General features: G+C 37.8%; 2 protein-coding genes across 12 annotated transcripts in view; one reads left to right on the top strand and one right to left on the bottom strand.

Moving 5' to 3' along the window:
* Nucleotides 1-17,535, top strand: part of CMSS1 (cms1 ribosomal small subunit homolog) — a 375,896-nt gene that overhangs the window by 121,732 nt on the left and 236,629 nt on the right. The window lies entirely within an intron of this gene.
* Nucleotides 1-17,535, bottom strand: part of FILIP1L (filamin A interacting protein 1 like) — a 295,693-nt gene that overhangs the window by 114,515 nt on the left and 163,643 nt on the right. For 2 of the 3 annotated variants that reach the window (XM_077884160.1, XM_077884163.1), the window contains exon 1: nucleotides 5,329-5,449. The exons of the other annotated variant lie outside the window; for it this stretch is intronic. The gene's annotated coding sequence lies outside the window, so the exon portion shown is untranslated. Of the gene's footprint in view, nucleotides 1-5,328; nucleotides 5,450-17,535 lie in introns of those variants that run through there. 3 annotated transcript variants of the gene reach the window in all.

The raw sequence follows: 17,535 nt of genomic DNA, 5'->3' as shown, positions 1-17,535 counted from the left end.
CCTCTGACCACAGCCTAAGTGTTTACTTAAGATTTACTTAACATAGTTGTAAAATGATAAATTTGCTTATTGTTCTAACTTTCTGCAGATTCCCATTATAGTATTTCCTTTGGAGGCATAAACAATTTTTTGAAATTTCTTAGTCTTTGGTATTTTAAAATAGAAACATCAGAATTACTGCTAAAAAATACTTTGGCTTACTTTGTTTTGACAACAAAGTCTAATATTAAAAGAATGAAGGCTTGGTCCTTGGCTAGCTGTATTCCTAACATTCTGCTAAAATTCCAGATCTATCCTTAGGTATGTCAAGGATGTATAGTTAGGACACTCATCTCCAAATAGGGACAATCCTGCCTATAATAGTTGGCCATTATAGAAACAATTTAAAATAAATTCATATTTGAGGGATACATTAGCTCACATCTGATTATATAATTATCCAAATTAAGTTATAATAGCAAGAAGAATTATTCCACCTTTGAGATTTTTAATGTAAAGACAAATATCAATTGAGCTTATAGTCTACTTCAATGATGTACAGATTAACTTTGCGCCTAAAATCTTGAAACTTTCATCATATTAGTGCCTTGCTTTTAAGTTATAATAATATATCTTTTTCCCCCAAACATTATATAACAAACAATATTTCTTTAAAAAAATAATATTTCTGGGGTACCTGGCTAGCTCGGTCAGTGGAACATATGACTCTTGATCTTGGGGTTGTAAATTCAAGCCCCACATTGGGGGTAGAGATTATTTAAAAATAAAAATATATATATATTTTTAAAAAACAGTATTTCTTTTAAAGATCTGTAGAACTAGGGCAGCCTGGGTAGCTTAGCAGTTTAGCACTGCCTTTGGTCCGGGGCATGATCCTGGAGACCTGGGATCAAGTCCCACATCGGAACTACATGAACCACTACATGCTACCACACAAATTCATAAAATCTTAATTTACTATATACATTAGAAAACAGTTTTTTAACGTATTCTTTACGTTTCCCACCCCAACAAAAGTAACCATCTTGAATTTGATGTGTATGTGCCCATACATGTTTTTACACTTTTTTGAACATGTATATATATGTGTGTGTGTATGTGTGTGTGTAGTGTGTGTGTGTATATATATATATATATATATAGCTGAGCACTATATAGTATTGCTTTGCGTATTTTCAAACCTTAATGTAAATAGCATATTGAATGTATATTTATTGAATGTATATTACTAAAGCATGCTTTTTTATTCTGTATTTTTGAGATTCTTCCTTGTTCCATTTTACTTTATACATTTCAATTACTTACAGTTTTTCGTTATATAATTAATTCACCATTTACTTATACATATAAGTACATATACTGTCAGTGGATATTTAAAATCTTATACATTTTACTTACACATTTTAAGATTTACATTAAATGATTTACATTATAAATATTTACATTTTAATGTATAAATCAGTTTACTTTTTTTTTCACTACTAGTAAAAATGCTGCAATGAGCATCACATTTTTTTCCTGTGTACATGAATTTCTCCGGGAATATTCTTTAGGACATAGGAGCGGGATTTGGGGGCTGCAGAGTATGTGTTCCCTCAGCATTACTAGGGATTATTGCTCCTCTAAGTGGACTACCAATTGACAGCAGAGTATTAGAATTCTCTTTGCTCCATATTTTTATCATCACTTCCTATTAATGACTATAGTTTTTCCCATTTTGTTAAGTGAAATGATATCTGACTTTTTAATTTTCATCCTATAATTTTTTTTAAGATTTTATTTATTTATTCATGAGAGATGCAGAGAGAGAGAGAGGGAGAGACACAGGCAGAGGTAGAAGCAGGCTCCATGCAGGGAGCCTGATGTGGGACTCGATCCCGAGTCTCCAGGATCACACCCTGGGCTGAAGGCGGCGCTAAACCGCTGAGCCACCGGAGCTGCCCTCATCCTATAATTTTTAGTGAGATGATCCTTTTTTTTGTCAAAAGGCCACTTGTGTTTCTTCATAAATTGTTTACTCATGATCTTTGCTCATTTTTCTTTTGTATTGGTTGTCTCTCACAGATTGTAAAAATTCATTACATATTATATACAATTACCATTTTGTTGATTTTTTTTGTTTTGTTATCTTTCTGGTCTATAGCTTGCATTTTTACTTTATTGTATTTTATGGTCTAGAAATTTTATATTTTAATACATAGATTTATCAGATTTATCAATTTTTAAATTAGTTTTTTTTTCTTATAATTTGCATTAGAAACCAAACCTTGATCAATGGCAATATAAAAGAGTGTGAAGACCACAGACTCTAAGACCATACTGCCTAAGTTCAAATTCCTACTCCATTATTTATTGGCTATAAAACTTTGGGCAAGTTACTTAATATCCCTGTGCTTCACTTTTCTCATCTGTAAAATGGGGATGATAGTAGTAGAATGTTTGTAACTTAAAGTTGCTGTGAGGATTACATGTCAACATATGTCAATGTTTGCAACATAGCTAGTACAAAATTAGCACCCTAAGTAAACATTATGTTTTATTATTAATATTAACTTTATTTTTCCCAAAAATTGGACAGTGAATCTGTATTACCTTAAAAAATTCAAGAAGAAAAGCAAGTATATTGGATTATCTCTTTCATCTAATGAGATGTAAGGTATCAATAGAGAAAGAAAAAAAAGATTGAAAGAATAGCTTTGCGTCTTTGCTGGGTACTCTAAGAAGTGATTCTCACCAGGGGCACCTGGGTAGCTCAGTGAGTTACCATCAACTCCTGATTTTGGCTCAGGTCATGATCCCAGGGTTGTGGGATTGAGCTCCATGTCGGGCTCCAAGCTTAGTGGGCAGTCTGCTTAGGGATCCTCTGTCTTTCTCTCCTGCTGCCCCTCCCTCAACTCCAGGGTGCTCACACTCACAAGCTCTTTCTCTCTCTCTCTCTCAGATAAATAGATAAATCTTAAAAAGGGAGAGAGAGAGAGAGAGAGAGAGAGAGAGAGAGAGAGAGAGAGAGAAGTGATTCTCACTAGTCCCAAATTGCCCAAATTGCTGGCACCACTTAGGAGACCTGAGTGTAAGAATAGTTTGTTTCTAAAGGACTTCAGAGTCCTTTAGAATAGCGTAAGAATAGTTTGTTTCTTCAGGATTTCAGAGCCAGCCAGCTAAGCCTTTGTTCATCTCTCCAGCCATCCTTCAACAAGCATTTACTGAAAGCCCACTGTGTGTCATGCACAAAGTTGCTTTATTTATGGTGTGGCTCCTTATTCCCCTTAATACAAATGATACACTTTTACTTGAAAGGTTTATAGAAATAGTTCCTAAAACTGGGGTTATGAGAAGTGCTCTGCACTAGACAGAAGTCAGACGAAAAGAATTCAGTCACAAATCAGCTGTGGGGCTTAGTTAAGACATCGACCCTCTATGAGCCCAGCATACCTATTTGCAAAGTAAGGGAGATGGAGAGGTGATCTTTGGGACCCTTCCCTCTATGACATATAATAATTCTTGCCAGTGTGCCTTTCTTCTAGCATAGGCTATCAATAGAATATTTAGAAGAGATGGATTTGTGGATCTTCATCTTATAGAAATCCACAGAAATCTAAATGTTACATGTGGATGTACAATAAACCTGGTCTGATGATTTCCTTGTACAATAAACCAAGAAAGAGATTATAGGTAAAAGACAGGTCTTAAAGAAATAATCCCAGTAATAATTTTCAGCTGAGAATTTTTTTTTTTTTAGCCTCACCATAACAATCAGGCTGTAAAAGCAGCACTTGAAGGTATTTATTGAAGAATTGATATACCTAAGAAAAGCAAAGCATAGAGAAGTATATGTAGGGATGGAAGGTCGAGGATCTGTGGAAGATATGACTGTGGAAAACCCCATTATATGTATATTCATTTATATATAAGTAATGTTTATATACTAGCATATGTACCATATGAAAACATGTATATAATGTACCATATGAAAACATTCAAGAATAAAAATATTAATTAAAAAATAATATATCTAATTTTTTTCCTACCCTATTGTATTGTCTTAAATAATCCAGGAAAACCCTTGTTCTGGCCTGTAGGAATAATGGCAGGTTCTTAACATAGACTAGATATATTTAAAACATAAATATTGTGCTAGCTTCAACAGCACATATACTGAAAAATTGATAAAACAGATAAATATTAAGTGCCACTTTATTTACAGATATATTTGCACATGAAGGATCGGACCACTGATATCTTCTGTCCAATATTATTTATCTCCATTTCGGTCTCCTTGGCATATCTGACCTGATGCAGATATTCATACATACTGGGTATTTCACAAGGTGCCTGATTTCTCTTTCTACTTTGTGACCTATCCCAAAACTTAGGTAGTGGCTAAACAACAGTAGTTCAAAATTCTATGGTTCATTCTGCCCCTTATGTCATCTTGCAGCCCAAATGTACCTGGATCGTCTAAGATAGGCTTATTCACAGTTCTGTCAGCTAGTTGGGCTAGTAGACCTCAACTGATCATCTTATCTCTACTCCACATGAGTTCTCAACCTCTGGTAGGCTAGTCTCAGGGCAACATTCCAAGAGTACGAGAGCTGAAATTTTAAGGCCTCATTTTTATTGGCGAGAGAACATCACGTGGCCAACTCCAGTTCATGAAGTGGAGTCATAGATTTTACCTCTTGATAATTGAAGCTGCAAGGTCACATTACAGAGGAATGGGAAGAGTTGGGAACAGTTAACTACAGACATTTTTTTTAAAAAAACTGTAGGTCTACAACACATTTATTCAGATTTTGTGAAAATTGAATAAATGTCTAGGTTTTTGTTGTTATTTTTGTTATTTTTAAGTAGACTCCACCCTGAGTGTGAGCAGAGCTTGAACTCATGACTGAAATCAAGACCTGAGCTGAGAACAAGAGTCAGATGCTTAATCAACTGAACCACTGAAGCTCCCCTAAATGTCTAGTTTAAAAGGGGTAAAATATATTTGGTTCTTTTAGTTTCTTGGAAGCCTAAGGTATTGTGGGTTTTGTTTTTGTTTTTTTAATGATTTCTATAATGCATTCTTGTGCTTTCTCTTACCCACAAATTCCTATCTGGAACAGTAGCCCTTTTATTTCATTTTATTTATTTGAGAGAGAGAGAGAGAGAGAGAGCATGAGCAGGGGGAGGGGCAGAGGGAGAGTGACAAGCAGACTCCCCACTGAGCAGGGAGCCCAGGGCTCAATCCCAGGATCCTGAGATTATGACCTGAGCCAAAGTCACACACTTAACCTATTGAGCCTCCCAGGTGCCCCAACAATAGTCTACTGATAATAATCAATTTACATTCTACTGCTAATCGATAAGGATTCCTGTGGATTAATTTTTTCCAAGATCTACCTTCCAGAATTCCAAGATAATGTAAGGTTCTATTTAGCAGAGTAGTTTGCTAAGCATGTCTCATAAGTACCCTTTGATTGAGTTAAAGGCAAACTGAGCTGTTGCAGAAAACTTGAATGAAATTCTGTATACTTCCCAGCGTCCCTTGCCTCACTTTTAAGGTTAGGTGAAGTCTGCCAGGAAACCACAAGTGTTTCGACCATGATGATATTTATAAGTGATAAAAAAGGAATGACCTGAAATATTTTAATACTTTATTATTTTTAAAAGTAATTAGGGTTTTTTGAAGACTGCTGATACTCTTTGGGGGCTGGAATTGGTGGCATCAGCATTCTTGATGGCATGCACATTGGATTTGTGAACAGACCCATCGTGTGCAGACTTCTGGTCTACTGAGTGTTATATGTCTCCACATGTTTACAGTGGTGGAGTTTCCTTGCCTCTGTGCCAAAAACCACAAAATGATCAGTAATGAGAAGTAATTAAGTATCGAGAGGAAGAAAACAAAGACATGAATTTCATGATACTTCATGCTTTGTATTATCAGTGACTTCATTGTTTCTCTTGGCAAATTTTTAATGCATCTGTACTTGGCCCAGGGGTGTGAACTGAGGAAAAGAAAAATTTTGTAATAGCAACAGTGGTTTGGGATTTTCAGGTTACCCTGAAAAAAAGAAAAAAGGAATGGAAAGTTGCTTTTGTTTATACCAAATAATGATGCCTTATTATTTTCATAAAGTGCTAGCAGTGACATAACACCTGATAGTTTTGCAAGGAGAAATCCTGCTTAGTTGTTAGTTTAACACAGCCCAATGCATTATCTATGACTGTCATAGCCATAGAATGGCAGCCCTCAGGAGTGTAAGAGAGTGGTAGACCTGGATTCAGGAAGCCTGACTTCTGATCCCAGCTCTGCTTTTAATTAGCCAGGCTCTGGGTTGTTACTTATAAAATGAGGATATTGGGCTAGGTTGGCCCCAAGAGGTCATTCAGGATGGAACGAGGACCAGGGGTTCTTTCTCTTGACTTCTGTCCTGTTCTTAACCCCCTAACAGGTCCCCTGACAGCAGGATTTGAGCCTGAGACTACATGATCTCTGAAGTCCTAGGGCTTCCCACTGTAGAATTCTGTGATTCTCTGTTGTCTTGTATCTATGGATACAAATACAGTTCATTTGGCCCGGAGAAGCAGATTCTGTTTTGTTTTCCTATGCGGTGACCTCGGTCAGTTTTTCTTGGGTTTAAGCTGGTTGAAATCATGGCGGATCTTTGGTAAGGATGTGTCCATGCAGGAGAAGGACAAGTAAAGAATATCCAGCTATTTACTTAAATTACTTAAGGAGATGGCCAAATGTAAATACTGGCTATTCAACCTAACACCTCCCTCCAACATACACAAACTTCTAGCCAACTCCTTATTATAAAAGTTAAATTTTCTTAATCATTCTTTACTAATTTTGAATATCAAAAATTGCTTATTATACATAATCGGGTGCTATTTAGATATAATTTAGTCTCCATGTACCTGTTTATTTTCCTGTTTGAATATTGGAATAGAGGATATTTTACTTGTATAAAGGAACCTGGAAAAAAACTTCAATAAAAGAAACTGGTTTTCGTCTTGATCACTTACTAGATATATGATACTGAATTAGCTGATCAAAACTCCAATTTATGTTAGAAAATAATAGTAATGATGATAGCTTACATTTATTCAATACTTAATAAATATAGGCCTATTCTAAATGCTTTCCTTTGATTAATTCATTTAGTCTTCACAAAACTTTGTTCATCCCCATTTTGCAGAAGAGAAGATTGAGGTAGCTTTTAAGTAATTTACTGAAGGTCATACTGCTAAAAAGTAGCACACCCTAACTTAGGCAGCCTGGATCCAAAGTGTCCAGCAAATTATTATGCTCTGTCTACTTTGGCTCTTATAAGAAGACATGCATAGTAAAGGAAAAATCCTAGTTCAACATTAAGTTATTCACAAACATCTATGAAATAGCTGCTATACAGGTATTGTGCTAAGTAATTTGTTGTAGCTTATTATTATACCTGGGTGTCCCATAGGCATAGTATAATAGAAAGAATATGAGATTGTAGAATTACATAGATCTGGGCTTAAATCACAGCTCCAAAATGTTATCTCTATGGCCTTGGGCCACATATAATTATTAAACCTTCTTGAGCCTTCAGATATAAAATAGAAGTAATGGTACCTGGTATAACAGATTTTTTGTTCATGCCTTATGAGCATAGGCCCCCTGTTTATGTCTGTATCCCTAGTGCCCAACAGATTTGGACATCGGCAGGGATTCGCTGAATGATTAAATCATGCAATCCTCAGCAGAGCTGGTTGGCTCGGAGTAGGAACTGCTTCATTGTAAAGATGATTCATCTGGCTAGAAATTTAGAAAAACAGTTATCAGGTGTACCTAGTTTTATTGCACTTCACTTACTGTGCTTTACAGGTACTGCACTTTTTACAAATTGAAGTTTTGTGGCACTTCAGTCAAGAAAGTCTGTTGGCACCATTTTTCCAACAGCATTTACTCTCTTTATGTCTCATGGTCACATTTTGGTAATTCTTGCAATATTTCAGGCTTTTTCATTAACTATTATATTATTATGATGATCGGTGGTCAGTGATCTCTGATGTTAGTATTATAATTATTTTGGGGCAGCACTAACCATGCCCATTTAAGATGATGGACTCAATCATTAAATGTTGTGTGTGCCCTGACTGCTCACCAACCAGCCATCCCTGTCTCCCTGTCCTCAGGGCTCCCTATTCCCTGAGGCACAATACTGAAATCAACCCAATTAGTAACTCTATAATGGCCTCTAAGTGTTCAAGTGAAAGGAAGAGTTGTACATATCTCAATAGAATGATTAAGCTTAGTGAAGATGAAGAAGGCATGTTGCAAGCTGAAAAGCTGAAAGCTAGACCTATGTGCCGAACAGTTAACCAAGTTGTGAATCCTAAAGAAAAGTTAGTGAAGGGAATTTAAAGTGCCACTCTAATGAATACATACATTGATAAGAAAACAAAACAGCTGTTTTGCTGATATGGAGAAGGTTTTAGTGGTCTAGATATAAGATCACGCCAGCCACAACCTTCCCATGAGTCAAAATCTAATCCAGAACAAGGCCCTAACTTGCTCTAATTCTGTCAAGACTGAATGAGAGAGGTGAGGAAGCTGCACAAGAAAAGTTGGAAGCTAGCAGATGTTAGTTCATAAGGTTTAAGGAAAGAAGCCATCTCCATAATATAAAAATGCCAGGTGAAGCAGTAAGTTGTCTGGAAGGTCTACCTAAGATTACTAATGAAGGTGGCTACCCTAAACAGATTTCTAGTGGAGATGAAACAGCCTTCTATTGGAAGAAGTTGCTATCTAGGACCTTCGTAGCCAGGGAGAAGAAATCAATGCCTGGCTTCAAAGCTTCAAAGGACAGGCCAACTCTTTTGTTCAGGGCTGCTGCAGCTGGTGACTTTAAGTTGAAACCAATTCTTATGTATCATTCCAAAAATTCCTAGGGCCTTTAAGAATTACGCTATAAATGGAATAAGAAAGCATGGATGATAGCACATCTGTTGACAACATGGTTTACTGAATATTTTAAGCCCACTATTGAGACCTACTGCTTATAAATAGAGATTCCTTTCAAAATAGGAGCATTCATTGACACTGCACCTGGTCATCCAAAGAGCTCTGATGGAAATGTGCAATGAGATGAATGTTGTTAACCACAGCATCCATTCTGCAGCCCATGGATCAAGGAATAATCTTTTTTAAAGGATTTATTTATTTTAGAGAAAGTGTGAGCAAGGGGAGGAGCAGAAGGAGAGGGAGAGAAGCAGACTCCCTGCTGAGTGGGGAGCTCAATGTAGGGCTCAATCCCAGGACCCTGAGATCATAGCCTGAGCTGAAATCAAGAGTCAGACACTTAACCGACTGAGCCACCTGGGTGCCCCTGATCAAGGAGTAATTTTGACCTTCAAGTCTTACTATTTAAGAAATAAACTTTATAAGGCTATAGTTGCCATATTATGATTCCACTGATGAATATGGGCAAAGTATATTGAAAACTTTCTGGGAGAATGCCTGGGTGGCTCAGCAGTTGAGCATCTACTTTGGCTCAGGGCGTGGTCCTGGGGTCCTGGGATTGAGTCCCGCATCAGGCTCTCTGCATGGAGCCTGCTTTTCTGTCTGCCTATGTTTCTGCCTCTCTCTCTCTTTTCGTCTCCCATGAATGAATGAATGAATAAATAAATAGATCTTAAACTCTTCTGGAAAGGATTCACCATTTTAGACACCACCAAGAGCATTTGTGATTGATGAGAATTGGTCATCAACATTAACAGGAGTGTGGAAGAAGTTGATTACAACCCTCGTGGAAGATTTTGAGAAGTTCAGACTTTAGTAGGGGAAGTAGCAATAGATGTGGTGGAAATAGCAAGAGGACTAGAATTAGAAGTGGAGCCTAAAGATGTAAATGAATTGCTGCAAGGTCATAATAGAACTTTTAACTGCTGGGGATCCCTGGGTGGCTCAGTGGTTTAGTGCCTACCTTCAGCCCAGGGAGTGATCCTGGAGTCCCAGGATCGAGTCTCACCTCAGGCTCCCTGCATGGAGCCTGCTTCTCCCTCTGCCTGTGCCTCTGCCGCTGTGTGTGTGTGTGTGTGTCTGATGAATAAATAAATAAAATCTTTTAAAAAAAAAACTGTTAACTGTTGACAAGTTGCTTCTTATGGATGAGCAAAGAAAATGGTTTCTGGAGGTGGAATCTACTCCTGGTGAAGATGCTATGAAGATTGTTGAAATGACACCCAAGGATTTAGAATATTTCATAAATTTAGTTGATAAAGCAATGGCAGGGCTTGAGAGGATTGACTCCAATTTTGAAAGAAATTCTACTGTCAGTAAAATGCTGTCAAACAACATCACTTGCTAGAGAGAAATCCTTCATAAAAGGAAGAGTCCATTGATACAGCAAACCTCATTTTGTCTTGTTTTAAGAAATTGCAATAGCAATCCCAGCCTTCAGAAACCACCATTCTGGTCAGTTGGCATCAACGCTGAGGCAAGACCTTCCACCAACAAAAAGATTACAACTCGCCGAAAGCTCAGATGATAGCCTTTCTTAGCAATAAATAAAGCATTTTTTAAATTAAGATATATACATTGTTTTTTAAAGACATAATGCTACTATACACTTAATATACTACAGTTTAATATAAACCTAATTTTATATATGCTGGGAAACCAAAAAATTTATTTGACTCACTTTATTACAATATTCATTTTATTGGGATGGTCTGGCACTGAATGTGCAGTATCTCTGAGGTGTGCCTGTACTGAGAAACTAATAAGAAGTAGCCGATATGTATAGACCTCTTACCACAGGCCAAGTTCTGTTTTAAGTGCTTTGTATTGTTTTATTTAATCTAACAGAGTTTTAGCTTGAAGTAGATGTTGTTAAGAAAAAGCTTGGTAAAGGTAAATTAAGGGTGGAGACTCTTATAGAAGATATCAGAGACAAATGACTATCAGCATCAGTGTAGTGCTGGTGCCTATACAAAGTTCAGAGTGTATGTCCACACACTGGGTGGAAAAGTGACTCTAGATCCCCAAGATTTACCAGAAACCTCCAGTTAATGTCACTGAATTTTGAAAATGTTTGATCGTATATACCTTGACCTTTGGCCTCCCTTACCACCACTTCCCCACATACACACATACAATGAACTGAACACCCACTATATACCTCCTTTTTATTTGACAGCACATTTAACAATCATATGTGTGTGGCATTTTATATAAAGTAGTGTCATTTAAACTCCATTTGGATGGAAGTTTGAGGGGTGAATTATTCTAATGGCAAGATGGCTACATAATGCAGAGTGAGTCTGCTAACTGTAGGATGCTCATCTCCAAGGGACAGAGCTGGCAGGGATGCAGGGCCTGATGTTGGAATGTGTTTAACATCCCATACTTTGCTGAATTTAGGGAACATGCTGTCTACTAGCTTTACATTTCCACTTGGAGTTCCCCATCTTTCTGCATGGAACTATTCAGCTATAACTTAGTTCCCTCAAAGGGGAATGGAAAGAGAGGTTAGTAAGATTATGGGGTTCTCAGCAGAGCTGGTTGAGCCTTAATATTAACTGTCTCATGGTAAATGTGATTCATCTATGAAAATACTGGCTATAAATAGATGTTAATAGTGCCCAGTTGCAAAACAGCCAGGTTATGCTAGCATGGCCACATTAGGGAAAAAAATCCTGTTGAGTATTTTATTTGGTTTCTCTTAAAATAAAAAATAAAAAGTTTCTTTCCTTTTATTGCCCTAGCCACCCACATTTGAAGACACTAAATATTCAGCCAACTGCAGTAAAGCTATCTGATGGCTAAAAAAAGACACATTGAAAACCAGATAACCTAATTTAGCATTGGCCTCTTTATTTTTTTCTTCTATTTTCAGTAAAAATCATTGAAACATTCCCTTAATGGTATTTTTCCTTGTAGGGAGAGCATGGACTAGGCTTCAGAGAGGGGAATGGAAGTTGGGGGCGGGGAGGACAAATCTGTCCTAGAAAGTCAAAATTACAGAAAGAGAAGAATCAAATATAAGTTTCAGAAGGCAGTGTGATCTCATCCATCGCCCACAATACCCAGCAATCTGTGTTTTCTGTTATCACTTGCTTAGTTGTTATGCAGCTCTAAGTGTCAGAAAGTACTTCCTTATGAGCTGAAATCCAACCTCCAGGACCTTCTTGCATTTATCCTGCCTTTGCCTCCAGAGCAAAATCAACCAAGGCTACTACTTGTGCCACACTATTAGTCCTTCAGTGGGAAGTGCTCTATTCTTTTTTCCAAATGAAACATTCTCAGCTTCTTCAATGACTTCTCATAACAAGTTGTCTAGTCTCCGTCACCCAATACACAATCTCACACACACATTTTGATTATACCCTGTTAGGTCTACCTCCTCTGTGTTAGGCCAGGTTGTTTCTTTTTTTTTTTTTTAAGATTTTATTTACTCATGAGAGACGCGGGGGTGGTGGTTGTTGCACAGAGACACAGGCAGAGCGAGAAGCAGGCTCCACACAGGGATCCCGATGCGGGACTGGATCTGGGTATCCGGGATCACGCCCTGGGCCAAAGGCGGTGCTAAACCTCTGAGCCACCTGGGCTGCCCGGATAGGTGGTTTCTTAAAGAAATGCATGGAGTTGGGCATAATTTCCCAGATATTAAAACACAACTAAAGCAGTAATTGGTGAGAGTATATATTTAGGGAAGATCTCAATAGTTCTTCTGATGTTGGATTTCAGTTGGAATTTTAAATGTAGATTCAGAAATATGATAGACATTTAATGAAGACTTATTCCAACTTAGCTTATCAGGTGAGTGCTTCTAATAATGCTTTCATGTGTACATTACTTGATATATCAGTAGATAGATAATTGTCCTATTTGGCATTGTATAAGGAATGTGAGATTCAGCAAGTTTAAATAACTTTGGCTAATAAACCTTGGACCAAAGATGATGAAAACTTAGGTGTTCTGAAACTTCTTTCTTTCCAAGCTCATGCTAGATTAATCAAAGCTCACACTTTTTTTTTTTTTTTTTTTTCTGTAAGCTTGTATGTGTTCTTTGGTTGCTTATCCACTAAGTGCTGTAGTCAGAGAAGCTGCTACACTGTAGATACAGAATAAACAGCCTGCCAATGAGGTCTAATAGAACAGACTTACATCATGGCTTTTCTTAGCTGTGTGTTCTGAAGAGAGGACAAAAAGAAATATAAAAATCTCTGAGTATAAATAGTTGATTTATCCAAATTTTCCATTACAAATCAGTGGCTCTTTAAAGATTCTTTTCTCATTTAAGGTTGACACAGTGCTGAGAATGTTTTCCAGATCTTTGTAGAATAGAACAGAAAAAGAAAATTATTTTCATATAATCCAAATTAGCTTTAAATACATTTCTAAATGGCACACTCACAGCACTAGGTCAGAGCTCTTGAAAATCATATGATTCGTTTAACAGTTTTTAAACTACATCAGTTTTCATATTTTTTCCAACTCTGCTCTCTGGTTTTTCTTAGAAGTACAATGATACTGAGCCAGTCATTTAACCTTTCTGTTCTCTTTGAATTTTTCTTCCTTTGGCTCTTGGAATCAGTTTTGTCAGATCCCTGTATTCTGCAACTGAGGCTCGGGAAGGTTAACTGATGTGCCCATGGTCATGCCTAAAGCCAGCCCCAGAATCCAGGTCTTGCCTACAGCTCTGTTGATGTTTCCGCAGCAACAGTGCATTTTTGGAAACTTAACTATTTCTTCCAACTCTAGAAAGATGTGAATCCTAAAAGATACAAATGCATCTTTCAGAGTCCAAAGTCTCCCACACGTTATTTTTCTCAGCTTCATCCTTACCCACTTGCAGACTATAGGCCTGAGAATGCCTTTATACCTTCTCTTGCTAGACCAACCCAGCATAATAAAGAGCTCAGAGGTGAACAAGAGGCTCAGAGAGCAAGAGTTCACATCTACAGATTTTAACATGACTCCTTTCTACTCTTTTATCTAAGGACCTATGACTAGAATAGAGAGATTGTTATGGAGAAAATGTTGCAACTGGTAAAGTCCCTGGGCTGTACTCAACCTTGCAGAGATTTTACTTCCCCTTTCCCAGCATGTCCCTGTGCTCAGTTTATCTTTCTGTAACTGGGGGAAATTTTAACTCCTTGCCTTCCAGGCATATAAGTGTAGTCTGACACATTTACAATTTCTCTTATTAGAGGAAAAGAAGAAAACTGACTTTTATAAAACTCCAGTTTTCTGCCAAATGATATGATTCATACTTCTATTCTTTATCTCTTTTTCAAAATTCAAACACATGGGCTTAGTATTATTCCCCTTGTTTTACAGATGAAAAAAACTGCATCATTGAGAAGCTCACAACTTAGTGTGATAAAAATATAGGTTCAAGATTAAATACAAACTACCAATAAATACTATAAATCATGTCCAGGGTACAAAGGGTTTTGGGAAAAAATAAAAGCAGAGGGTAAAGTGAAGTAAATATGGCAAAGTATTAAGGATTGTTGAAGATGGGGGCTGGGTACATGGGCTTTATTTTTATTCTTCTTCTTTTTTGGTATATTTGGAAATGTTCCATAATAAAAGATTTAAAAAGACAGCACCAGGGACAAATAGTGTTGGATACATAAACATTTAAAGAAATGGTTCTTTTTAGAAAGAAAAATAAAAAAATAAAAGAAAAAAAAGTGCAAGATGGAGAAAGAAAACAAGAAGGCATCAAGGTTTGTGTGTCAGGCAGTGACAGGGAAGCCGAAAAGTGAGCTATATCCCAGGAGCCAAGACTGAAAAATCATTTCAAAAAGGAGAAAGTTGCTGTGACCTCATTTTAACAGCATTCATCCTAGTCAGAACAGTTTTGGAACAACCTCACTTCTGTAGTTTTTTATTTTGGAATATCAGCCATAGCAAATTCTGGTCCATTGAAAGTGGGTTTGACTTCTGACAATGGGGACAAGTTTTTGAAATAAAATCTAGTGAATCAAGTTAGAGTTTGGGTCATCTAATACTGTTTTTGGTCAAAGAACCAATTGTGACCTTAAAATAATGGAGTTAGCTTTTGTTTGTGGCCTTTGAAGGGGTTTTGACATTTCCAGGGTATGTCAGCCATGACACTCTTTCAGAATAAGTTCTGTAAAGGAAAACCTTTGACAAAATGACATGTTTGAATTCGTAATTTAGGGCTTTATTCTGTTTTTAGTATTCCATCTATTTTAGTTACATATCAAATCTTTGGTTTCCTAGAGCTTCTAGCTGTTTTTTAGAATCCTAATATAAGCAAAGAAGTAGGAAACAGCATGATGTATGGCAGGAGCACAGTGTTTGGGGCCAGCCAGGTTGAGTTACAACACTGCCTCCATCACTATATGCTGTCCGTTTCTTTAGGACTCTGTCTTGCAGTCTTGTTCGGAAGATTCGAGATCCTGTATGTGAAGCACTATGCCCAGTGCCTGGCATATGATAGGAATGTATAACTCATCCTGGTGGAGATATAATGATACAATTTTATCTCTTGGATCATCAGACATGCTTTCCCTCTTGTGATGAGATAAAAAATAACTCTATCACTCAGCCTTACCTTGCTGAAGAGGGATAATTCTTTTAGTCAGTGCTAAGCTGGTATTTTCAGAGAGTGAGTAATTTTGTGCCTTGTCAAGATGGAGAGTGGCAAGCTGAAGAAATTGGATTTGGCCAGGAACTGGTATCTGTTATTTATCAGAGAGGCAATAGGGAATTACAATCCTAGCAGTTTGGAGGGACTTAACAGAAAGTGACTGGCTCCTTGGTCCTAACTGGCCATAACTATTCCACACAAGATGATGAAGAGCACGGATTCAAAAAGGTATGCTTATCCATGTTCTCACTGGCACGCCTCTTCTCCAACCATGACTTTTAAAATCGTTTTTAAAACAGCATAACACAGCAGCACCAAAAAACTTACTCTCTTGCTGGCCAGGTGCTGTGCTACGGCACTTTATACTCATTATTCCTGTTTTTGCATGCACTATCAGGCAGATCCTATTAATCTGTGCTTTATGGGAAAACCAGAGTTAAAAGAGGTTAAGTCCATCCCTTTGGAGCACAGAACTAGTAAGTGACACAGCAGGAGTTCCAATTGGCTTCAGAGCCCATTCAATCTTTGCAAAGCCTACATTCTATTGCCTGAATTCTTTCTCATTTGAATAATGATCTGTTTAAAGATGGGAGACATATCTCCTCAGTATTCATAGTACAGTTTTGACTATGTCAATAAAACTGAAAAGGCCAGTGCTCTTTCACCAAAGACCTGCATCATGACATGGTGATAGGAGAGGAGAACATAACACCAGGGAGAAAGAAAATATGTCTGGGCTTGGTCTGAGATGAGGGCCCCGTGTGAATTAAGGTCATGCTCGTTTGATGCTCTCCATAACTCAACTTACTCTAGGTGGTAGGAAAGAAGTTATCAGGCTGGAGGGCTGCTTACGTTGAAAAGGATCAAAAAGCATCAGAAAGCATTAAGAAAGCACATGCAGCCACATTTGCCCTGGGTAGTGTGGCTTTGGCTAAACCGTGTAAGTTTGGGGTAAATTGCTTTTAGGATTCTTCAAACTGACATCAGGGCTCTCCTTATGTCCTCTGCTCTAAGGATCAACCAAGCCCTCTCTGAAGCCCCTAGGCCCGTTCATCTGTATGAAGTGCTTTTTGATGCACATTTAGTACAGAGTCCCCTTTCCAGCTCTGTTGAATAGATCTGGACTTCACATGCTCCAGAGTCTGTGGGATCAGGATAGATTGAGTTTGGGGATTTTACCCACCATGTGTGGTTCCATATAGCCCTTTGTTAGAAAGTGCCCAAGGCAGCCAAGAGTGCATGTTGACCAAGGAGTTGGCACTGCTAGGAGCTATAAGTAAATAAATGGATGACAGAAGCTTACAACTGAGGGGGAGAAACAAAGCTTCATTACCCTCCCTTGAGTATGTTGCTTTGGATGTTTTAGTAATGATTGTGAAGCATTTACACACAGACTAAACTAAGCTCTTTGTGTTCTCTGCAAGGTGGAGAGCTTGCCAAGTCAATTTCAGCATGCAAAGCCCAGACAATTATTCTTTTGGCATTTAGGGGCCACCCCTGTTTTCTTTGGGGTTGGGGGTAGGCAGCCTGTTGACACAGGAAAGCTTTATAAGGAAAGAGAAGGCAATTTTATCCCATACTTTTTAGAAAAGGACCCCCACCCTTCCATATCAGGATTCTCGTGTCCCTACCTTCTATACTAAACCTCTGTCACAGAGCCAACAGAAGAAACCCCTAGGCTTCAAAGTGCCACACACACTTTGGTGCCCACAGCAGGGGACTCATTCATAGCTGTTTTCTTTTCATCTGCTTAGCACCTCACCATGAAGTTGTGTATTTCTTTCCAAAGCATGTGCATGCAGAAGGTTGATAGTATAGTATTTCAAATGATAACCTTTCGAAAGATAAAGTTCTTGAGATTGTAGCCTTGGTTCATAATATATTATATGCTTTGCAGTAATGGTTCTCAATGTGAACCTGGGACCCCTGGGAG

This window comes from Canis aureus, chromosome 35, assembly GCF_053574225.1.
Source record: "Canis aureus isolate CA01 chromosome 35, VMU_Caureus_v.1.0, whole genome shotgun sequence".
Taxonomy (NCBI): Eukaryota; Metazoa; Chordata; class Mammalia; order Carnivora; family Canidae; genus Canis; species Canis aureus.
The sequence above is the reverse complement of the archived record's forward strand: the minus strand, read 5'-3'. Positions and strand labels throughout refer to the sequence as shown.